Source organism: Dasypus novemcinctus, chromosome 14, assembly GCF_030445035.2.
Source record: "Dasypus novemcinctus isolate mDasNov1 chromosome 14, mDasNov1.1.hap2, whole genome shotgun sequence".
Taxonomy (NCBI): domain Eukaryota; kingdom Metazoa; phylum Chordata; class Mammalia; order Cingulata; family Dasypodidae; genus Dasypus; species Dasypus novemcinctus.
Window position 1 is genome coordinate 67272105 of NC_080686.1, and position 25016 is coordinate 67297120.

General features: G+C 36.9%; 1 protein-coding gene and 1 pseudogene across 50 annotated transcripts in view; both read left to right on the forward strand.

Annotated features, from left to right (window-relative positions):
* RIMS2 (regulating synaptic membrane exocytosis 2) overlaps positions 1–25016 on the forward strand; it is a 734990-nt gene that overhangs the window by 689352 nt on the left and 20622 nt on the right. The window lies entirely within an intron of this gene.
* LOC139436464 (DNA-directed RNA polymerase II subunit GRINL1A pseudogene) lies at positions 136–1181 on the forward strand (annotated as a pseudogene).

A 25016-nucleotide genomic window follows, 5' to 3' on the forward strand; every position in this document is an offset into this window, starting at 1 on the left:
TCTGTAGATAATATCCAGTCAACTGAAACAACCTCAGGAAAAACAGGAAATTGCAAATCTTACTCACAAAAAGGAAAGTACACAGTGAACCTTATGTGTTCAGCTTCCAGAGGCAGAGCCCTTGCAACTTTCTGATCCAAAGCAAGCGAACTTCTTCCTCAACCCTGTGTTTCAGATCAAGCAGAAGATATTTCTGGCAGCTCTGACAGCCAGTTTATTGATGGTTTACAAAAGATCATAACTGCAAATGAAGGTGAACACCATTCTGAAGAAAACACAAGTATTGCTAACTTGACAGGACTCTATAGTGGGACTCAGAAGAAGTGCTAGAAATGGGAGTCTAAAATCCGGTGCCCCTACCATATAAATTGTTTTTAAAATGCATTACCTTTGCCACAAAATGCTTCATCTAGTCATTGTCAGAGAAGAGGGTCTCTTATTTCCTCAGAAGAAATGTGACACAGGGATAAGAAATATCTTGATGACATCACAGTAGCTTGGCTTCTACCACTTAACCACAGGCCTACACATATAAGCTGCTCTCCATAGAAGAATCTTTGGCACTTCAGAAGCAGAAGAAGCAGATTTATGAGGAGAGACAAGTTAAACTCACAGCACAAAAATTAGCTGAAAGACTGAATATTAAAACACACAGCTGGCAGCGGACTTGGCCCAGTGGTTAGGGCATCCGTCTACCACATGGGAGGTCCGCGGTTCAAACCCCAGGCCTCCTTGACCCATGTGCAGCTGGCCCATGTGCAGTGCTGATGCGCACAAGGAGTGCCCTGCCATGCAAGGGTGTCCCCCGCATAGGGGAGCCCCACACTCAAGGAGTGTGCCTCCATAAGGACAACTGCCCAGCGCGAAAGAAAGTGCAACCTGCCCAGGAATGGTGCTGCCCACTCGGAAACACGGAGAGCTGACACAACAAGATGACACAACAAAAAGAAACAGATTCCCATGCCACTGACAACAACAGAAAGTGGACAAAGAAGACGCAGCAAATAGACTCAGAGAACAGACAACCGGGGTGGGGGAGGGAGAGAAATAAATAAATAAATAAATCTTAAAAAACAAAACAAAAAAACCCACAGAGCTATAATCCTGAAGGGGAGTCTACAGGAAAATTCCGAGAAGTAAGGTATGAAGGTGATGATCAATCCTCTGATGATGAATTCTGAAGATGGGTTTTGGAACGTTCTCTTCAATCTTTCACTGTTAGGATGTCATCTTATGTCAGACTTTCTAACTAGTGTCAAGATCAGTGTCAGACACTTGAACAGAATTTATAAAGTTACACTAAGATAGCTATTTTTTTAAAAAGCCCAGTTCATCTTTCAGAAGATGACTTTCATGTGCTTGAAAAGTTTAATATTTGAATATTGCAATTGACCACATTGTATTAAGGTTTTGCATTGGTCTGATACTTTAATATATAGCTGAGCATTTTTTTTGTAACTTTAAGCCAAATGGAAGCGGATAATTTTACTTTTTTCCTAATTCTCACCTCTGTCAAATAGCATTTATTACTTCTTTCTGTGAAATCCTTAGTTGTCCCAGGCATCACCTAAAATGAATAAGGAAGAAATAATTCCTTATTTTCTTGAATGAGGAAGGGAATTCTAGAGAATTTTATGAATGATTGCATGAAGTATTGAGATATTGAATATGAAGTACCTAAGAAGGAGCTCATAGGAAATGATTAACAAATGTTTGTTTCCTTTTGTTTTCCTTTAGAAAGAATATTATCTTTCTTACTAGGAATGAGTACTTTTAACAGGTGCTGAAGGCAGAGGGTCTTTCTAGGTGACCAGATTTGCCTGAAATAACATGAGGTCTAGGCCGAGGCTAAGGGGACTGTATCAGATACTTCTAATGAGGCCTTAGACAGAAATGATGAATGTGTCATTGAAAATTGGAAGAAAGGCGACCCTTGATTTAAAGTAGAAGCGAACTTGGCAAAATTGAGTTCTGATGTCAGATGGAAGGCATGGTTTGTATCAGAATTCTTCATCACTGAAAGTGTTCAGGAAGAGTTTTCAGGTAGAAATACTGCATTGCATTGCATGGTAAATGATATTTATTACCTCTTCTGTGCCTTGGAATTTACTGGGCCTTTGTTCTAGAATGAAGACTGTATACTTTGAGTGTGTATTCTCAAGAAATATTAAAGGGGGGATTTTTTAATTGAAAAATGCATTCATGCAAAAGATTTATTCCCTCCACATCTCTGCAAACCCATACCAATTTTTTTCTTTACTATCACTGGAATCCTTCTGGGATAACCCTACATCTACATAAAATTAGAATACTTGTATTTTCCGATGAATATCTGGGTTATCGTATGGAAATATAACTTTACAGGACTTTTCAATCTGACCTTTGCACAATAGCAGGCTGCTTCCCATTTCTTTTTTTTTTTCTTTAAGATTTATTTTATTTATTTCTTTCCTCTTCCCCCCTGTTGTCTACTCTCTGTGTGCATTCGTTGTGTGTTTTTCTGTGTCCGCTTGTATTCTTGTCCCATTTCCTTTTCTACTTGAAGTTCTACCCTTTTCACTGAAATTGACCTTTCATAGTGCCATATGGTACAATCTAGGGCATATGCTCTAATATTTCCAGTAACTTGTAGGGAGCTCAATTCAATTATGAGTAGACAAAATGTAGCTCTTTTATGGACATTCTTTGAATCTGAAGTAAATTGACTGTCTTCAAAATTACATGTCTGTTGAAATAAAACTTTTTTGTAGGCTTTAAAACTTAAGAAATCCTTCCTCTGGATGTTTGACATTATGCTATTTAAAATGAGGAACTTTATCTTAGCTAGAACAAAACTAGAAACTCACAGCAAAAAAAAATTGATTTTATTTTTACTCCATCAACTTTGGAAGATTATGTGTCTCCTATATGTTAGGCACTGAGTAGAGTGAGTGTGCTGTAGTGAATGGAACAGAGATAGTCTTTGTTCTCATAGAAGTTATATCTAGTGGGGACAGGGAAAAGAAGAAAATGTAAGTAAATACATTTATAAATATTCCTTTTGACTCCATTTATGAAAAAAAAGCAGGATATCAAAAGAGAGAGAATTAAAAGGGTCTTTTCCTTTAGTTTGATGGATGGTCAGGAGACCTAAGGAGTGAAAGAAAGGCATCATGACAAAAGACTCTGAAGCAGAAAATAATTTCACCTGTTTTAGCAAGGAACAGTGTGGTTTCAACTGGTGATCAAGGGAGAGTGGCTTGTGATAAAGATAGAAAGATATGTTCACCCTCTGAGGTTGTGCTATGGGGCTATATTCTAATTGCAGTGAAAGATATTGAAGGGTTTTTAGGGGATAGTGACAAGACCCAATATTTCCTATATGGTGACTGAGAATTGTCTTGGGGGCAATTTGAAAGTGGCTTGGACTGATATTTAGAGAAATGGATGGATATGAGATCTGTTTTAGAGGTAGAATCAACAGAATTTGATGTTGATTAGATGAGAGGAGGGACACAATGAGGGAAAGTGAGGAATAACAGAGGATACCCAGATGTTTAGTTTTAGCGACTACTTGGCAAATAGTGTCATTTATCAAGAGATGTATTTATTTAATAATTCATTTTTTAAGAGATAAAAAGGCAAGCAAATTTCTGTGGGAAATAGAAATCAGGAGTATAGTTTGTGAGGACTGTAAGATAATTTCGTGTTAATGTCAAGTAAGCAGTTATCCAGCTCTGAAACTCAAATGAGTGAATGTATATCATTTTTAAAAATGGAAATAGAATTATATTGTCTTGGGAGGGTGTATAATGAGGGAAGGAGACCCAGGATTGAGCTCAGAGGTTGCAGTAAAGATGATAAAATAGGTAAAGTCAGCAAAGGACAGTGATGAGATACCAGAGAGAAAGGAAGAAAACCAGAAGATTGTGACCATATGGAATTCAAGAAAAGATAATACTGTCAGACTGAAGGAGTCATCAACCCTATAGAACACTGCTCAAAGAGCCAGTAAAACGAGGACCTGGAAGTTTCACTGGATATGGCAACATGGCGGTCATTTTGGGCCCTCTAAAAAGCTGCTTTATTTTCAATTTATTACATTTTTATTGGTTTGTTCTTTTCTGAATTATTTTGTGCTTCTGTAACTTAATGTTTTTTTGTGATAATGAAGGTATCTTTAATTATCAGGGCAGCTGTGACAAATTATCACAGACTATTGACTTAAGCCACAGAAATTTATTATTCTACACGCTAGAAATCCAAAATCAAAGTGTCAGCAGGGATTTGTATCCTCTTCGAGGGGGGAATCCATTCCACACCTTGCTCCTGACTTCTGGTGGGTGGTTGGCAATCCATGGCATTCCTCGATTTTTGGCAGAATGACTTAATCTCTGCCTCCTGTCTCATTGCTTTCTCTCTCTCTCTCTCCCTCTCTCAACACAAAGTAATTTATTTCCAGATTTTCCCTTTATTTCCCTTTTACTGTTGAATACTGTTCTTTTCCAAAATTGTGTTAGAGTGTGACAGTCCTACAAGTTGCAAAATTAATGTCCCATAATCTTAAAAGTTGACACTATAGTTAAAACGAGTGCATGTTCCAAATACATGTTATTCCATTATTATGCCTTTATTTTTAATTACAGAGCATTACTTGGTCTATTTTCTTAGCTTTTCTATAATAATCATTTCAAATAATAAATGATTGAAAATAACATATTTAACCAATGGTCAGTTAATTCCTAAATAATACTATCTGCTATTTCTGCACATGGGGCATTCAATAAATACTTGTTTAATATTTTTTAATAATGGATGGTATATAAAACTAGCAATAAGTTGTTTTTATTAAACTTTTAATAGATTGATTTTTCAAGGAAATATATTCACTGGAACTTCACATAGATTTGTAAAAAAATTTTCATTATATGGAAATGTAAGTGTTTAAACCCAGTTTATCTATCTATAAGCGTCTTCATCCAGATCTTACCATTGATGGATGGGTACTTTTATCTTCCTTTTACTTCCACACATATGAAATGGGGACTAGCACATGCTTCCAAGATATGTTTTAGAGATGAATGTATGCTTGAGAGAGATGCACTGTATAAAGCAAAAATTATTTTCCATTATGCAGACATCATATATAAAACTTGTTAAAACTAAACCATAGGAAATGCCTAGTATAAGAGCCAGAAAAGTTTTCATAGGGATTCTTGTTAAATGTTAAACAATGTTTGACCCACTGTCAATATTTATTTCATTTGGATCATTTTAAAGTTGTGTATTTACACAGAGAATATTATTTTTTAAAGTTAGCTAAAAGGTGGAGAATTTGTGTTATTGTTGTGATCATAACAGTATGACATAAATGTTCATAAGAGATCCTCATAGGGTTATTTAGTTTCTAACACTGTTTTACATTTTTTAAAATGGACTGTACTATGTAAAAACATATGCTCTTTCTTCCCCACAAAGATGTGTATTAAAATTAGTGAAGTGATGTGTGGTAGCAAAGAGGAGCTTCAGTTACAGGGGACCATTTCCTTCCTGTCATTTATATCAAATGTTCAACCTCAGAGAGGTCTGAGGAAAAGAAACATGTCTAAGTCCCAGGTAGTTGAGTAATCAGAGTGATTATCCTTTTGTGAGCTTGAGAGTAAAGTTGGGACAGTACTATGGGTAGAGGTGGAGCTCAACAAGTAAGAAAGTGAGTGGAGATCTAGCTTTGCAGGGACTAGAGCAAACATCTCAGAAGATTGACAAGGTACACTTCACCCCATGGTTTGAAAATTTTACTTACTTCAGAATGCTTAGGTACTATGACAAACACCTTTTAAGTGACTATAGAAGCCAGAAAATTAACCATTTGTCAACTAATCTTAACCTGTAACCTGGAATTTTAGGGTGTAAGAACAGAGAATAAAAAACTAAACATTTTCAATTGATGAAATTAGAGAAAATACAAAAAATGGTTTATATAAGTTTTATCATTGCATTTACCTTGAATTGTGATAAAATGCATAACAAATACACATTTTAATAATACTGAACTTGAAAAAATACCTGCCAACATTTAATCAGATACAATATGAGATTTACTAAACTATAAATAAATTTTTTATTTTTGCCTCACCCAGTGATAAAATGCTGCTCTCAGTGTGAAATTCAGTAATATTTAAAATTAAGTTCATAGTTTATAACAATGAATCATGAAGCAAAGACTTTTTTCCAGATTTAAGTCAATGAGCATAATGCCAGATTCCACAAAAAAATGAAAATGCATAGCAGAAAATAAAGGGACTCAGAAATAAATTCTATACCACAGTGTTTTGATACCCAAATGCTGATAAATGGTGACTGGAGTATAAATAAGTATACTTTGGGAAAATCTCTTTGAGCAGTAATGTCAAATTTTAGAGATACATATTATATATGCAGTCTGGTTTAGGAAATTAACCTTCCTTCTTTCTCCTGTACCTTAAAAATTGATATCATGATACCATGATATACTTGCTATTATACTTTTAATTTTTTAGAATAAGGAAATATAAACTAGTTATTTTTAAACTTAGTATAAGCTTTAATAAACATCTTTTAAATTCATTTAGCTGCACCCAAAAAAATAGTTTGAATTCTGTATTTTTCCCTAATATCAAAATAAGAGATGACAGGAGCAACCTAGAGTCATTGTATGACAAACCACAACCTGTGCCAGCCAATCCCAAGTGAAATCACATAAGAATTTCTCCATCCCATACACACCTACCCACACACAAAAGTGTTCATCCTTAATTGTAATGAAATCACAATTTCCTTACCCTAGGGAATCACATATCCTATTTCCCCAGTATGACCAATTAGTAAATTCGGTTTTAAAGGCCCTCTGAACCACTGCAGTGATTTAATGCTATATTGAGTGAATAGAATAATATTAAGTAAACTGAAAGAGTTAACATGCTCTCTTCGTAATATTATTTTACTGTTCAGGAAATGCTTAAATTCTTAGGTTGTCAGTAAAATGGGGGGAAATTTTAACTTAATATTACACTGATGCAATTCAAGCATTTAATTGTGTATGATAATGTATCTTGATTATTCAACAGTGTTTCAAAAAAACACTTTTAGCTAGTTTATTTTCGTTTATTTTCTTGCTTTCAGCTAGTTTACTTACTGATCAACTTTCTTAAGTACAGGTCAAAACAGAAAAGTCCAAAATTAATTTTCTGAAATTAGAAAAGTTTTTTCCTAAACATAAACAAAAAACTATGAGTGTTTGAAGGGAAATAAAATCTGTTTTTAGAATACTTAAGGAATTTTAAAAGTAAAAGTTTTTGAAGGGGTAAAGTTATCTTAGTGTTGGTTAATTCATTGGTTAATACTCTAATTTTTTTTGAAAGATTTATTTTATATATTTCTTTCCCCTTCCCCCCCCCCCCCCATTGTCTGCTCTCTGTATCCATTCACTTGTGTGTTATTCTGCATCCCCTTGCATTATCTGGCGGCACTTGGAAACTGTGTCTCTTTTTTGTTGTGTCATCTTGCTGAGTCAGCTCTGTGTGTGTGTGGCGCCACTCGTAGGCAGGCTGCACTTTTTTTCACATGGGGCGGCTCTCCTTGCAGGGCATACTCCTTGTGTGTGGGGCACACCTATGCGGGGTCGCCCCGCATGCCACAGCACTCCTTGTGCGCGGCAGCACTGCACATGGGACAGCTCACCACTAGGGTCAGGAGGCCCTGTGATCGAACCCTGGACCCTCCATATGGTAGACAGACACTCAGTTGAGCCATGTCCACGTCCTAACTTATCTATAAAGTACATGGTCTAATTAGAAAAGTAATGGCTATATTGATTAAATATTTGGAGCTAATTTTTTTGTTGGTCAATTAGCATCAGTGTGCATTTATTGCATTCCTATGTGGAGGAAGCAGGGGTGCAGTGAATGTAATTTAGAAACAAACAACAAAGCAGATGAAGCAGATATGCCACCTAAATGGACATTTTTCCACTGAGAATCTCTGAGCTGAACTATATGCAACAAAGAGTAAGCAGGAGAGCAAGGAAAACCCAGGCATTGTGGGGAACGACTGGGGGGGGAAGGATGGTTAGTCTGAAAAGTAGAAAACTTAAAATATCTCCTCCAAGATTTGTGTATTAGTCAGCCAAAGGGGTGCTGATGCAAAATGCCAGAAATTGGTTGGTTTTTATAAAGGGTATTTATTTGGGGTAGAAGCATATAATCACAAGGCCATAAATAGTAAATTACTTCCCTCACCAGAATCTGTTGTCACGTGTTGGAGGAAGATGGCTGTGAGTCTCTGCGAGGTTTCAGCCTCCCTCTTCAGGATTGTGGCCCTGGCTTCTTCTGGTCTCAGCTGTAGACTGATATAAGTCTTGTCTCTCTCCCCGGGGCTTGTTTCTCTCCAGACTTAGCTACTCTGCTGTCTCCACAAGGTCAGCTGTAGACTATCAGGCTTTCTCTCTTCCCAGGGCCTCTGCCATATCTATGGAGCTGTCTGTATGCCTCTGTGTTCTCCTCCAGTGTGTTTACTTCCTGGGGCTCCAGCATCAAAACTCCAACTCTCTCCTCTGCCATGTTGTTTTCTCTCTGAGTCTGCTCAGTGGAAACTCACGTCCTACTGACATGGCCAAATCAAAGCCTTGATCATAATTTAATCAAGTAAGAGTGAAACTTCTGAATTTTATACAAAGTGGAGCACACCCAGAGGAATAGACCAGTTTACAAACATAATCCAATATCTATTTTTAGAATTCATAAACCAATGCCAAATGCTACAATTTGGAATGCTCTCATGTCCACCAGAGGTTAGACTGACTTATTTAATGTTGCCCCCCACCCAAGCGGAAACAGGACCAAGATCCAGAAAATGTAAAACATCTTTTATATAGTAGGCACACAGTCAATTTTTTACTAAATGAAAAATGAATAAATGGACATAAGTGAGAACTTTGAATCAATGGAGATGTCCACAGATGGCTACTTTAAAAAGTAGGGAACTTAGTGTAGGAGTGATGCAGATACTGGAACAATTGGGTGGAATTATTTAAATGGGGGAAGGAGATTGAAACATATAGTGAAAGGTCCAATGTATAATACTAAAGTTTCTTACGTACCTGTAATTCTTAGATTCTAATATATGGGATCTTAAAAACAAGAACTAAATGAACTAAATGAAAAATTGTAACTATGAAATTCTAATTTAGATTTAGGAAAGGCAGACCTATCTCAACCATTTTAAAAATTGTACTGTACTGACTGAATATTTTATAAATTTCAACAATATGATATAGCTACCAGAAAAGGCTATTGGAGGCTTGTTTACATAATTTAAACTATGGCATTTGAAACAAGGGGAATGATAAGTTCTTTATGCTGCCCAGACTCTTAGATAACTGTTTGGAGGTATTTGAGAAATGGTTGAAGGAACTGGAATTATTCCGCCTTTGAGTATGGGGGATGATACTGCTAACCTTCATATAAGCTATTCCTTCTACATGGAAAACCTTTATCTCAGTTCTTTCTGTACCTGAAAACTCCTATTTACCCGTTAAGTGTCAGGGTAGAGAAACTTTCTCAGAAAAGTCTTTTATCTTCTGTGACTTCCCAAACACCCAATCTAAATTAAGTCTTTCACTTTCACTACACTCTGCAATTTTCCTTCATGTCACTTATGATAATTTATGAGTTGATTTTTACATGATTTTGTGTTGCCATCTGTCTATTCATGACATTGTCAGTTTTATGAAGGAAAGGACCAAGTGTCATTTGTTCTTCATTTCATTCCAAGGCCTGGGAAAAGTAGTGCTCAATTAATATTTGTTAAACCAGGGTTTCTTAAGCTTTTTTGTTCCACAGATCCCTTTGCCAGTCAGGTGAAAACCATGGACCCCTTACTAAGTCCACACTATACTGTGTATTATTTAATAAATGTATCACATCCACACCAACACGTCACCACAAAAATTTTTTTTTAATTTCAAGTCAAGCTCATGGACCCCTTGTTAAGAACCCCTGTGTTAAATAGATGGAAGAGGAGATGAATGGATGAATGAATAAATGAACAAATACGTGAAACACTTGCAACAAGTGACATAGCTTTTGTACTTGCTAGTTTCGTTATTTTTTAAGCAGTAAATCGTAGATTGAGACTTGTGACTCCTCCCCCAAATCTCTTTTCACAATTTGTTGATTATGGGAAAGGAGGTTGGGATGTGAAACACTGCTTGCTCTGTTAGGAGGTTGAGAAAGTCCTCTCTTTATAATGACTTCAATCAAATACAGTGTTTCTGTTTAACCTCACAAATTTACTGCATACTGAAATTATTTTCCCTGGAGAATAGTCCTTTGTCTTGCCAGATCTGAGTTTCTCACCTTTTCATGGGAGTATAAATGAAGCAGATATGATAGAACCATTTGAATTGGATTTTAGGAGGGAAACATATTTAATCTATATTATTATTTCCTATTAAGTTTCATATCAAGAAGACAAACTGTTACTTAAAACAAAGTGTCTTAAGGAGGAATCAGCTGATGAGGAGTTGCTTAGTTTTATACTTAAGTTGGCCATTTTGCATACAATCTCAACTGTTCACCAAATGTACTGAACTAGAATAGAACTACCTTCGGGCAGTAATTCACTTATGCCCAGTTGAGGTGATGTTTGACCTGGATCTGTATAAAATGAATGTTTTTCATCTTTTGTATTGCAACGTATGCAATATACTTTTTAAAAGCATACAATTTTTATTGCTTTGACAGATTTCTCATTATTCTCTACTGCCTTTGGTCTTTAACAATTTTAGAATGGCTCTGTTACATATCTTATGCCTCTGTATATAATGAAAACTAATTAAAGTCCTTGCAATTTTAAAAGTCCAACCAGACAGTAAGTCAAAACATTTGTGAAAATTTTCATTTACTTATTTTTTATGACAGAATGGTGTCGAGCACTATAAATAATATATAACCAATTATATCCAACCAACATATAACTTAGCCAAACAAAATGGTAATCAGAGGAAGTCTTTACTGTCATGTACATTTAAGTACACACTTGAAGCTTAGCCAGTAAAGAAAAGGAAGAAATAGGATCAAGTAAGAACTACTCTTGTGATAAGGTAATCCTTATATTTTCCATGTATTCCTAGTATTATTCTAATCATGCTATGGTGTGAGTAGGAAGTAAGTGAATACTGAATGAATGAATGAATGAATGAATGAGGCAAAATGAACAGCACACACTTTTTACAAATATTGCATAAAATCATTGACCTTGGTACCTGAAATGTATTAAGATTTTTAGACTTTGCTGTCTATTTGTGCAGAACAATTACAACCACAAAATCTCGTGACTATTTATCTCATTTTAATATGAGAAATTGATAGATGATGTTCATCTAGAACTCCAAGGGAAGTATTGCTGTAGAATTTGAGAGAGGTTCAATTATTTGCGTATAGAGAGGCCAGGACTTAGGAATGATTTTGAGATGGAAAAATGGTTTATTCACAGCCGGCTGGACTCGGGAGTTTTCTGTTTCAATCCCGAACCCTGAACAAGACTTTCGAGTTTCTTTTATACAGAGAGGAAAGGTTAAATGGTCCCTTTGTTTCAGTTCTCAATAGGCTTGAATTAGCTTATATATCTTCCACATCTTAGGGTAAGCTTTTAACATATTTGTTTTGCATTTCCCCTGAATACTTAAAGTTTATAGACCTTGCATTGTTAAACTGTTTCCTGGGACTAGAGTCATTGCCATGGTCACGAAGGACTGGACTGCAGCCTCTTACAGTCTCACACCCACAAGTCAGACAGCTTAGGTTATCTCTGAAGAGACAAAGAGCCTCCCACCCATAGCCCACATCAGTATAATAGTCAGAAAAAATGTTTTCCCTCATGGAAAGCCTAATCCCTTACCCATTTCCAGGGATCCAAAATAGGAGTATATAATAGTTTTTATAGTCAATTTATTGAAATTATATTTTCAATTTCCTTCATCCAGTTTTCTGCCTATGTAACTCATCCTTTCAGAGCAGACCAGGTATCCCTTCTTCTGTGAAGCCTTCTTTGACCCATCTAAGTGGAATTGGTCACTTCCTATTTATGTCAACAAAGTGTAGAACTTAACACTCATATACTACTTGTTTCATTATATTGCAGTTATTTGCTTTTCTTGTCTGTCATCACCAGACTCAGGGCTCCTTAAAGGCTAAACCCATGTTTTATGTATATTTGCCCACAGATCCTACAAAAGAGTCTGGCATTTGATGCTCAGTACATACCTAATGAATGAATGAATGAGGAAATGAGAGAAAGTAGTGTGAAGGCCATCTGTATTATTCAGCATTCTCTAGGGAAAAAGAATTGACTGGAGATAGAAGAGATATATATCATAAATATTATGAGATTTATTACAGGAATTGGCTCACACAATTGTGAGGATGGGCAAATCTAAATTCCAGAGGGCAGCTGCAAGCTGGGAACTCCAATGAAGGTTTTCAATGAATTCCCCAGGAGAAACTGGCAGACTGAAATAGAATAGAAATTCTTCTTTCTGTTGTAACTGCTGAAATCATCAGTTCTCCCTTTAAGACCTTCAGCTATTGAATGAGACTCTCTCCTTGAAGGCAATTTCCTTAGTTGATTGTAGATGTAATCAGTCACAGTTGCAACCCTTGTATTAATGATTTAAATCCACAAAATAGCCTCACACTAGCAATCAAGCCAGAGCTTGCTTGACCAAACAATTGAATCTAATCAAAGGCATTTAACTCAAGTAATTCAATCAAGAGGTCCAGGTACAATAGATTTACTAGCATAGGAATGGTTTAGCTCTAATGACATGATCTTCTGGGGTCCACCCAGCTTCCACATACACTTTGCATCAGAGTTTCTGGGTGAATCCTGGTTCCATTTCTTAATAACCTGTGTGACCTTGGGCAATAGACTTACCCTAATTGCCTCAGTTTCCTCATATTTAAAATGAGCATAATAATACTTCCTTCTTAGGGTTGTTTAGAAAAATGCCTGACATATAGTAAGCAGGATATAGGTATTAGCTGTTTTTCCACTAGCATTTAAGCACCATAAAGGTAGGGATTTTTGTCCATTTTGTTCACTACTGTATTCCCAGTGCATAGCATAGTGCCTAGCATGTGGTAAGCACTCAACAAATACTTGATGAATGAATATGCTTCAATTTCCTTGACTGCAAAATGGGAATAATGGTAGTAACTACTCTATAGAGTATTTATGAAGATTAATTGAGGTAATGTATATAAATAACAATGTTAATTAGGTATTATTATCATTATTATTGTATATGAAGAGTCAGTAGTAATATTAGAGCCCAAATACATGTTCTTCCTCTGTATTGTCTAGCTAATCTGCTTTTATGACTCATGACTTTGATCTTTAGGGTTTTTTTTTTTTCCTTTGTTCCTTGGTCAAATCTTATCACCAGTTTTTAGCTTAAACAATAAATTACTTCCAAGGTCATTTTCTGTTATGAGAGAAAGGCAAATTTCATGTCTGGTCTCACTCCAGAAATAATGAAAATTCTGTTCATTTAATCTTTTTTTTGGCTTCTTATACCATAAATATCTTTTGGCTTTATCAACCTTTCTGAACATTTAGGGTGGCCAGCTGCTAAAATGTAACATTCGATATTCAGTTTATAAATATGCCGGGTAAAAACCAAAACTGCTTTTGAAAATTGAAATCACAAAACCTTAAAATTTGTACCACATTGACATAAATCTGTGGATGGGAGAAAGGATTGTATGTTCTGTATTCCACATTCAGGTCAAAGATAATTGCCCTAGACTATTAAAATACCTTTAGCAATTTGAAATCAGTGTAAAAACATTGCCTTCACTGATTTTACCTCTCATGACTTAAATGAAAAGATATTTTGTTTCAACTAAAAATTATTTTAGTATTTTAAGAGTCAGCTTTAAATTGTAAAAAGCCATTTGATATATTAGGTATCTAATTATCTAATATATCCACAAATATTTCTATTTAACGTAGAATGATTTGCTGTAACGACAGATTGGTTAAATGTGGCAAAATTCACCAATTATGAAGACTGCAGTAGAAATAATCTCTTTATTACCAAGAGCAATTGTATATCAAGAGGAAAGAGGTTAGTCTACAAAATGACTCTATAACGTATCCTGATTAATTCCTGTCTATTCCAGTAACTAGCCATTTCTGGCTTGACAGGAAACACTAAATAGTTATAGAAGCAGCAATAAGAGTACCTTTCAAAATTTCTTTTTAGCATATCTACCTCTGGGCTTAATTACTTGTTTTTTTCATTACTTCCCAGAAGGGCATTACTTCCCTTCTCTTCCCTTTGTTAGTAAAATTTACATTCCCACCATCATCACCTATATCATTTCTGGCATAGGAAAGGGCCAGGCTGCCAAAGGTGCAACTACATTCCTAATTGGCTTCATCTGTGCTTTAGAAACTGTGTAACTACTTCATATATTAGCCTTGTCATGTATTTACTTAATTGACCAAGCCTCTATTTCAGAATAAACTAATATACTTTAAGCCATGATGAGTTTTTGAAAAATTATAAAAAGCAATACATGAATGACATGTAACATAAAATTTCTAACCCTATTGGAATTAATCAGCCTGAAAGACATATATGGCTATGTGATAATCATATATATTATGAGGGGCCTATGCAGATTTGACATTATTATATAATTAGAATGAACATCATGGTTTTTAAGATTTATTTTCAACATCTATTTTACTTATTTGGGGACAAATAGTTTACAGTTCATATTATATCTATCATCTATGTTTTCTGGAAGTGTGTGTTACATGAGACTCCTGTGATGTAGTATACAGGACACTAAACCTGAAATCTGAAAGTTTGAGTTTGAGTCCTCCTGTGGCACTTTCTAATTAAGCAAATCATTTACTACCATTGAGTCTTCATCCATAAGGAAGAGATGATGACACTATCTCAGGACTGATATTAGAATTGAATAAAATAATTGGTATGATAGTGTTTCATAAACTCTAAAGCATTATCTGTCTATAAAATATTCAGGTACCCATCAACTTGAACACCATGAGAGTATAAGCAAGTTATACCTGTTTATCTTTTCTTCAAAAAGATGATTTTTGTATTAAATAATGGGATTTTTTTCAAGGGCCTATTTTACCAATTCAGAAGGCAATTTATTTCATATGTTGGTGACTCATTTTTTCTCTAATTATATTTGGGTGAATAAGGAAGCTATAAATAAATTGGGATACTGGATTATAATGATTCTGGAATTACAGTTAGTTTCCTTTAATAAAACTACATAGTGGCCCATCATTTAGAAACTACATCCAAAGTCATTTGATTGTATATTGTGGTATGAAGAAATGATGCTTCCAATCTTCTATCAGTAGTTTATTATATATATTTGTTGTTGTTGTTATTTTTGAACCCAGGTCCTCATATATATGAAGTAGGCACTCAACCAACTGAGCTACACATGCTCCCCTAATATACATATTTTTAATGCCTTGGGGATGGCAGAATTTATATCAGAGTGTTTAAAATATAAAAACTAGATATATTATTCAGATAGTATTCCTTATACATAGAAAACAATTGAGCAAAGGACAAATAAAGGTGGAATTCTACGTTCTCTAGACCAAGGGTTCTTATCCTTGTTTGTTCCACAGACCCCTTTGCCAGGCCAGTGAAAACCATGGACCCCTTACTAAGTCCACAGTAGACTGTGTATTTTTTAATAAATATCACACCTGCACCAACACGTCCCCACAAGAATAATTTTTTAAATTTTCAATTCAAGCTCATGGGCCCCCTGAAATCTTCTGACAGATGCCTTGGGGGTCCGTGGACTCCAGGTTAAGAACCCCTGTTCTAGACAAATAGGGTATATTCCATAATTTAGTGTTCAAGACTAGAGGTCCCCGGCCCCTATTGTAGTTTGACTATCTAATCCATATGCCAACAGTCTTCTTTTTCCTTATTGCTTTCTTCCCTGAAATAAAGTGGTTTTCTTCCTTTTTCCTCTTTAGTTCTCCTTACCCATGTGATTCTTCTATCATTTATCAGTTTGTCTAAGATCCTAACTATAGAAAAAATAGTTGTATTAGTCAGCCAAAGCAGTGCTGATGCAAATCTGTTTGTTTTTATAAAGGTATTTCCTTTATGCAACTCAAGGTTACTTCCCCACCAAAGTCTGTTACCACATGTTGAAGCAAGATGTGGTGGCAACCTTTGCCTGGTTATCTCCTTCCTTCTTCCTCTTAAGGTTCGTGGGTCCAGAGTCTTCCAATCTCACTGTAGGCTGGCATAGGGCTTGTCTCTCTTCCCAGGGTTTCAGCTGTTTGAGCCTTCCCCTTTCTGTCTCATGGCAGAATAGAAATGACCAGGTTCTCTCCTCTTCCATATCTTCTGTGTATCTTCTCATGTGAGTGTCAGTTTCTGTCAGTGCACCAAGGGGGCGGGGACTCAACCCTGAGTCACACTCTACTGATGTGGTCAAATCAAAGCCCTAATCTTGATTTAATCAAGTAAATATAAAACCTTTGAATTTAATACAATGAAAGGGTATCAGTCCAGAGGAACAGAACGGTTTACAAACATAATATCATTTTTGGAATTTATAAATATCAAACTGCTACAATAGTTTAAAAAGTTCCCAAGAAAACCTGCTTCTGAAACTGCAAGAGAAAAATGATGATTCAGTAGAAACAGATCCATAGCTATGTCACCCTGCCTAACTTCTTGGTACATGAGACCAGATCGTTGTACAGAGAAGGCAGGACCAGGCACTTAGACAGAACCGCGGATTCAGTTCTTGTACTTCTGTCCCCACAATCACTAGTAAAAATCCAAGACCAACCCTCCCAAAATGACTTTTAACCCTCATTATTATGTCTCTGGCTGCCAAAATGGAAGTTTTCAACCCCATCCAACATAATTTCTCAAGATTTCCCTATTCATTCCTTTTCCCTGATATTTTCTTTCTGATCTGAAGTTAGGAACGTCCCATCAGTTTTTTCTAACTTAGGCAATTGAAATAAACTTCTCACTTTTCTCCGAGTATTGATGGACGCATATGGTAACAGCTGTTTCCTTTATTATCCCTTGCTTCATTCTGGCTAATATCCTGATGAAAAAATAAGACAAATAATAATAAAGATTTTTAAATTACCATTGTCACTCCTTTTGCCCAAGAGATAACAAGCAGGTATTCTTGGAAATAAAATGTTTTAGTCATCAATCTAAATTTCCTCGTATATAGAATAAGTGTGTTTTATTACATTATATTCATGTTTTTCAAACCATACTGAGAAATACATTTTATGTCACAACCCAACACATACACACACAGGCATATATTCATGATACAGTAGTGCACTTGATGCACTAACTGTATAGGATATTCCATTTTATTTTTAAATGGTGATCAACACCTGAGAACTTGTTTTTGTGACTCACCAAAAATTTGTGACCCACAGTTTTTAAAAAAAGATGATTTTAAATAAAGTCCTTTCAGTTTCCTAAGTTCTGTGGTTCTCTTTTTTCTTACAATGAAAATTCTCATTTAATAAAAAGTTTATATTCTCTGAATAAAAGTGATATGAAAAAGTCCTCCTAAAGCTCCCTGGTTTTATCAGGGAATATTGGAATATTGATAGTTTGCGAAGGTGAATAATGAAAAAGGAAATTGGATTGGGAAAGAGTTTTAGGAATATTAATGAGAAAAGGACAAAAGATGGTCAGAAAAGCAGAACCAAGAAAGCTGAACCATCCTGAGAACCTAAAGTTGTCTATGATTATGTGATCATACTCTTATTTGTAGTGAAACATCCCTAATTTTGATAAATATTTGTATGTATTTTTCATACCTTCTAGATTCCGATGTTCAATGTTCAAAGTCCTTAACATGCCAAGAAGGCCCTGTATGATCTGTCTCCTCCTCTTTCCTTACCTTTCTGACCTCCTTTCATTCCCATTCCCTCACTTCACTCTAGCCTCTTTGCTGTTCCATGGACATACCAGGAACCCTGCACCTTAGGGCTTGTGCACTGGCAGTTCTGTCTCTCAAACTCACTTCCTCAGATATCTGAATGGCTAACTTCCTCTGCTTCTTCAAAGTTTTGTTCATATTCACCTTGTCAGTGAGGCCCTTCTTGACACCATATTTTAAATTGCAGGCTGCCCCATACCTCTTTTTTATATATAAATGTATTTTTATTGTCTTTTAAAAAAAATACATAGATAACAAAAAATGTTATATTGAAAAATATAAGAGGTTCCCTTATACCCCCCCCACTCCTCCAACATCAACAACCTCTTTCATCATATGGCACATTCATTGCATTTGGTGAATACATTTTGGAGCACTGCTGCACCACATGGATTATAGTTTACATTGTAATTTACGCTCTTCCCCCATACATCCAGTGGGTTATGGCAAGATATATAATGTCCAGCATCTGTCCCTGTGATATCATTAAGACAACTCCAAGTCCCGAAAATGCCCCCACATCACATCTCTTCTTCCCTCTCCCTGCCCTCATACCTCTTAATTTTTTGCCATTTGAATTTATCCCCCTTTTAACACTATATAATTTACTGATTTTGTGTTTCTCTCATACCACTAGTAAGGAAGTGTCATGAGAACAGGGATTTTTAGCTGTTCTGATCACTGTTGTATCCTAAGCACCCACGAAGGTACCTGGCATATGCTAGGATCCCAATATTTATTGAATGAGTGATTGAATCTCCCAGTACATCTAGCAAAGAACTTTCACATACATAATAGTCAGGAAATAGTTATTGAATGAAAGAACCATTTTAGATTGTTTTATTATTACACAAACGCCATGTTCTTGCTGCACCCCGGTTTGAACTTGAATCATTGTACCCTACTCCCCACCCCACCCCCTTGCATTGTTTGTTTGTATTAATAGAAAAACTGAGAGGTTGAGAGGGTTGTCTAATATTACAATAAGTTTGGCAGTCTTCTGGATCCTAGTTAAGTGAATTAAAAGTTGCTTTATGTTCTATGATAGATATGTGCAGTTTGCAGAATGCCACATACTATTTCACTTAATAGACTTGTTTCTAGTGTGTCTGCATTGCTTCCAAATTTATGTTGAAGATGTTACCTTTTATTTAGATGTTTGGACTTAAACTGCTTGTTGTTATATAATATGGAGACAATAGCATTAAAAATTCCTGGAATTGAAGCAAAGTTGATAGACATCATAGTACTTGTTCAATGTTAGTGCTTTTTTCAGGCTTTTGATGGTGTTGGTTTATTGTTTTGCTTCGTTTTTTCTTTTTCTCCCTCTGTTTTCCTCACTTTTTTTTTTAATAAAAGAAAGGAAAAAGTTTTACTTCTAGATTTTCGTCGAACATGATCAAATTGGGTTATGATATGAAGAAAATTTCGGTATTTTCTCCCTGTCCGTGCTTTAGAAGGACAACATATTGTAAAAGAAATTGACAAAAGGGAAAGTGACCGCCAAACGTTTTTCTGCTTTTTCCCCATTTGAGATTCCTAATTTACAACGTCTAGTCAGCCACCATTCTCTGGCCTTAACCAGGCGGGAGAAGAAGAAATGGCAGGAGCTACTCCGGGTCACAGTTGCCCAGAACCTGAGCAGTCGCTCAGGAGCTGCTTGCGAAACCGCGGGCCGCCACCTCCCCCTCGCTGCTGATTGGCCGGGCCGCGGTATCAGCAGCTCCCGGGTGGGGAGGCGGCGGGACTCCGGCGGCTCCAGCCTCCTGGAGCCTCAGCTGCCTCCCGGGCAAGACCTCGGACTTTGCGCGAGCGGCCGCGTCTCCGGCTGCCTCTGCCTTAGCCCCCTGCCCTTGCCCCCTCCCTAGCAGCCAGGAACGCCACCTCTTCTCTAGGGTCCCGAAGCACCGTTCCGGCCCCCTGGCCGCCCACCCCGTAGCGCTGCGATCGCGGCGCCCCTGCCGCCAAGACGCCTCGTATCTTGTACCGCGGAAAAAGCGGGTCCTCGTCCAAGATGGGCCGGCAGGGTTTTGGGGGCGCCGGTACTGCTGGTCGCTCCATGCAGCGCTCCCAGAGCCGGAGCAGCCTTTCCGCGTCCTTCGAGGCACTGGCCGGCTACTTTCCCTGCATGAACTCCCTGGAGGAAGAGGAAGGTGAGACACCCATCCCCCGCGTACCTGGTGTCTCTCTGCCTGTTTGTATCCGGGAAAGTCGGTGGCTGGAGGTTTGGAAAAGGGAGGGAGAACTCTTTGTCTCAATCCTTCAGCCTTCCGGGACTGTACCAGGGCGGAGTGAACCCTAAAGCGCGCCAGCTGAGCGGGAGAGTTGTGTTTCTGGGTTATTTGGAGAGCTCCACTGGCGCTAACTTGGCTCTGCTACTGAAGTTGAATTATCAAGTGCTTGGAAATTGAATGGAGATGCAGAGGGGTGGGAGGCAAGTCACCCCTTAATGTTTGTTTTCCGCAATTTGGGTAACAGCTTTTGGCTTCGAGGAGAAAATTCTCGAAAACTAGAAAGGCAGCGGCACAACTCTGAAACTGGAATCTCAGCCTGTGAAAGCTCAAGATTCAGATGAGGGGAAGGGATTATAATTATCCAATGTGCAGGTCAAGGGTTGACAGTACTCAAGACAGGGTTGACACCTGATACTTTCTTCACAAAGCATAACACTATGATTCTGACCATTAGATAGCTCTGGTGTTGGAACAATGCTATTTTCAAATCAAATAAATTTTGAACAGCAAACTGTGTATTCTTCAGGAAAAACTGTCCTGGAAGATTTAGCAACTTGAAACTGAGAATGTGGCTTGTAAATCAAAGTAAGAATAATAACCTTCTGACAGTTGAAATACTGCTCATTAAATTGTTTTTATGTTAGTTGCAAATTGTGTTCTTTAGAACGACGTGGGTCCAGCATATGTTAGTTATAATCATCATAACTCTTGTATATGATAGGGTTTGTTTTGCTTTTATTCCATGGCAATTAATTACCTCTTTTTAGGAAATTTGCAGGAACCCCTGATTTAAAAGAGACTACCTTCTTTAAGAACACGTAGAAATAGATTTTTCACCCTGTTTTCTTAGGGGCTGGGCAATAAGGGATTAATAATATATCTGGAAAGCGGCCTCCTAAATAATTTGTTAAAACTATCCCAGTTTCTTCTAGCTTATTGTTGTAATATAGTTTTTGATAAATCAATACTGGTCTAACAATAGGGTTAGGTAAGCTATGTAACTAGCTATGTAAACATGACTTAATTTTCATACTGATTCTTTGCTGTTCCTGTTCGTATATTTATATTTCACTTGTTTTCTATAATTAAGAAATAATTTTCAATTCTAGAAAAGTTAAATAAGAATTTAGGAAATCAAGTTGTGTAAGTGAATGATCATAATCATAGCTAAGACTTATAAGCCAGGCACTGTTTTAAGGGCTTGGTATGTATTTTCTCTTTTAGGCCTACAATGATCTTATGAGGCAGTACTTTAAAGCTGTACTAAGTTATGATTTGCATATCTTTGCAGTCACATACATAGTAAGTAGTGACACTGGGACTCAAATCCAGGTATGCCTGAAAATACACATTTAAACAAGACATAGATTATCATGGACTCATTTCTCAAGTTTTCATTTTTGCACCAAATCTTCAGTCTTGAATTTGCTTCAACTAAATTATCATCATTCTTGCTTAAACTGTAACTAGGCTTGTTGAATTTTCAAAATACCATTCTAAAAGCCTTTATGAGACAGCAAGAAAAGTTTATATGCTCAAAAAGTTTATATTTTTTTCAAAATTTAAGATACATTCCCTTAACCATGGTTCATATAGACTAATCCAAAGGGAATTCCTATATCTACACTTGGGAAATTGGAACAGATTTCTATCCCATAATATGGCTTCTTGAGTTGCCAAAACAAAATGTTCTATTAAGAAGGCAGAGTTTATAAAGGGAAACGTACAGTTCCTCTATTAGTTACTAGAGAGAGGGCACTACCGATAAATGACCTTACTCTGAGTTACGGTCATTTCACAGCCGAGAGAAGAAATCTTAACTTTGATTTTTTGCAATACTCTTGATTTTTTTATTTCTTCTTTGATTTTTGCAATATTCTTACCACCCTTGAAAGTCCTGAGATTTTTAAGGATGTTTCAACACACTCAGCAAAGTTGTAAAACGTAGAAATCACTGGCCTGGAACAGGGCTTCTCTACAATTTTTTCCCAAGACACCCAAACAGGACACAAGAAGTTCACATGGATAACACATTCTCAAGAGTTTACCCATAAAGATGCCATTATAGTAATAATTATGAAATTCATTCTAATTTGTAAAGAAAAATAAGTTTATCGCAGCATGTGATGTTCACACTGCTAAGAACAACTTTTCTAATGAGAGCAGTGATCTAACTAATGTGATTTGACTAACAGTAAGTTCAGTAAGCTGGTTTGCTTTTGGTAACATATTTTTTTTATTACAGAAGTTGTGAATTTATAAAGCAATCATGCATAATGTACAGAATCCCATACATCATCCCTCCACCAACACCTTACATTGTTGTGGAACATTTATTAAAGATTATGAGAGAACATCATCAGAATATTACCGCTAGCTATGGTCCATAGCTTACATTTGGTATATTATTTCCATACACATCCTGGTATTAACACCATCTGTTAGTTTTGTACAATTGTTATAGTTCACGAGAGAACACCTTCATATTTGTCCTGATAAACACAGTCCATCTTCACGACATGGAGCAAGAGGGGCAGTGCTCCCTCAGCCTCTCCGGCAGCTGCAGTCCCTTTTGGCCCACACAGATAAGATTGTTCCGTACACCTGTGGCTCCATCCCCACCCCTGGCAGGGGAGGAGAGGGCCCTGTGTTTCGTGTTTCATCAGTCTAGCTGGGCAACCATGGTTAGTTCTGGCTCTCGCATGACTTAGTCTGCTGCCCACACCTGCAGTTCCATCCCCACTACGCAGGAAGGCGCGTAGAGCTTCATCCGTCTCTCCAGGCAACTACAGTCTTGGCCTGCATGGTTTGAATTACTGCACATAATTGGTTTTGATTTTAAAGCTACTCTTTTTTTTTTTGGTCTTGTCAGAAATAGAATTGCTAAATAATCTCATATGTCCCCTGTTTTCTAATTCCATGTCCACATTACATTCTTGTGACATCACATCTACACAAGAAGCTCCCTAAAGTCTATAAAGGGACCATATTCTTTTCATTCATTCATCTATTCAGAAATTTATTGGGGCTATTTGATTTGTTAATAACTACTGTAGTCTCTGAACTAGGTGAATATTCTCCCTACCCTCTCTCTGAGAGCTTGTAATCTAATGGAGGTAGATATTAACGGAATTGCCTGTGAAATTGTAATTGTGACCCCTATTGGGAAGGTAAAGTACAGAGCTCAATGAGAGAGTATAATAATACCTAATTTAGGGGTTAGGGAAGAGTGTCCTGAGAAATGAGGGTTAAACAGATAGATTAATGAGGCACTGATAACTCTGTTGCTTAGGACTCTGTGTCAGCAGCTCCCCACACATCATTAGAAGCAATTTTCTCAGTGTCCACAGCTAGTAATTGGTAAAGCTAGGTTATAAACCCATAATCTGGCTTTGGAGCTATAACCCTAACTACCTTGTATATTGTTTCTTCTTTAGTATACTGAAGTCCTCATAATCTATGGTCTTGAAAAGTAAGTACAGTAATAATAGTTAACATTTATTGAAAACATCTTTTCTGCCACATTCCTTTAATTTCATGATAATTCTTCAAGGTAATTATTACTGTCCTCATTTTACACATATGACAAAACTTAAGCAACTTGCCTACAGATCATAAATCTCCTAAATTATGGGAACTGACCTCAGTGAAGATGAAAGGGCATCATTTTGTTTGCTTGTTTTGTTTGTTTTGATTTTTGACCCTGGTATGTTCCAGATGGATGTTTCCCAAATCTTTTGAGTTTAAGTAAAATTTACATGATTTTTCATTTATTCCTGTGAGATAAGTATTATCTTTACTGTATAAACTTATTGGCCCCAGCATCAAGTCTTCCTCCTTAATGTAGAATATTATTATATGTAGAATTTTTAAACATTACAGGTAATTCTAAGAAAGAAAAAACCATTTAAAGGAATTGTCCCATTCCTAGTAGGAGTAGCAATCAGATACCTTCCCTGCCATAGACACAAGGGCAAATGGTTATTGCCATATAATGTACGAAAATCACACATTCCCTAATATTTGGTAGGTCTGGATCTCAGAGGCTATCCTTTTTTTTTTTTTAAGATTTATTTTCTTTATTTCTCTCCCCTGCCCCTCCATCCCAGCTGTCTGTTCTCTGTGTCCATTTGCTGTGTGTTCTTCATTTTGTCCACTTCTGTTGTTGTCAGCGGCACAGAAATCTGTGTTTCTTTCTGTTGTTGTTGTTGTTGTTGTTGTTGTGGCGTCGTCTTGCTGCATCAGCTCTCCATGTGTACGGCGCCATTCCTGGGCAGGTTACACTTTCTTTCGTGCTGGGCAGCTCTCCTTATGGGGCTCACTCCTTGCATGTGGGGCTCCCCTATGCAGAGGGGCACCCCTGCGTGGCAGGGCACTCCTTACGCACATCAGCACTTTGCATGGGCCAGCTCCACATGGGTCAAGGAGGCCCGGGGTTTGAACCATGGACCTTCATGAGGTAGACGGACGCCCTATCCACTGGGCTAAGTCCGCTTTCCTCAGAGGCTGTCTTAATGTTACCCATGTCCCGGGCTAATGGTTTTCACTCAGTTTTCTACACAGTATGTGATGAGTTTGACTTGCCTGATTTTATGGCCTGCATTCTTCGGTTAAAATAGATTGCAGAGATTCTATCAACTTAGTATGATTTAACTGAATAAAAACTCATTTAAGATATTTTACATGCCACTAACTTGAAAATTATAGGAAAGCCTTCTAAGAGCAGGAATAGTTTAAAATCACCAGAAAAACTGAG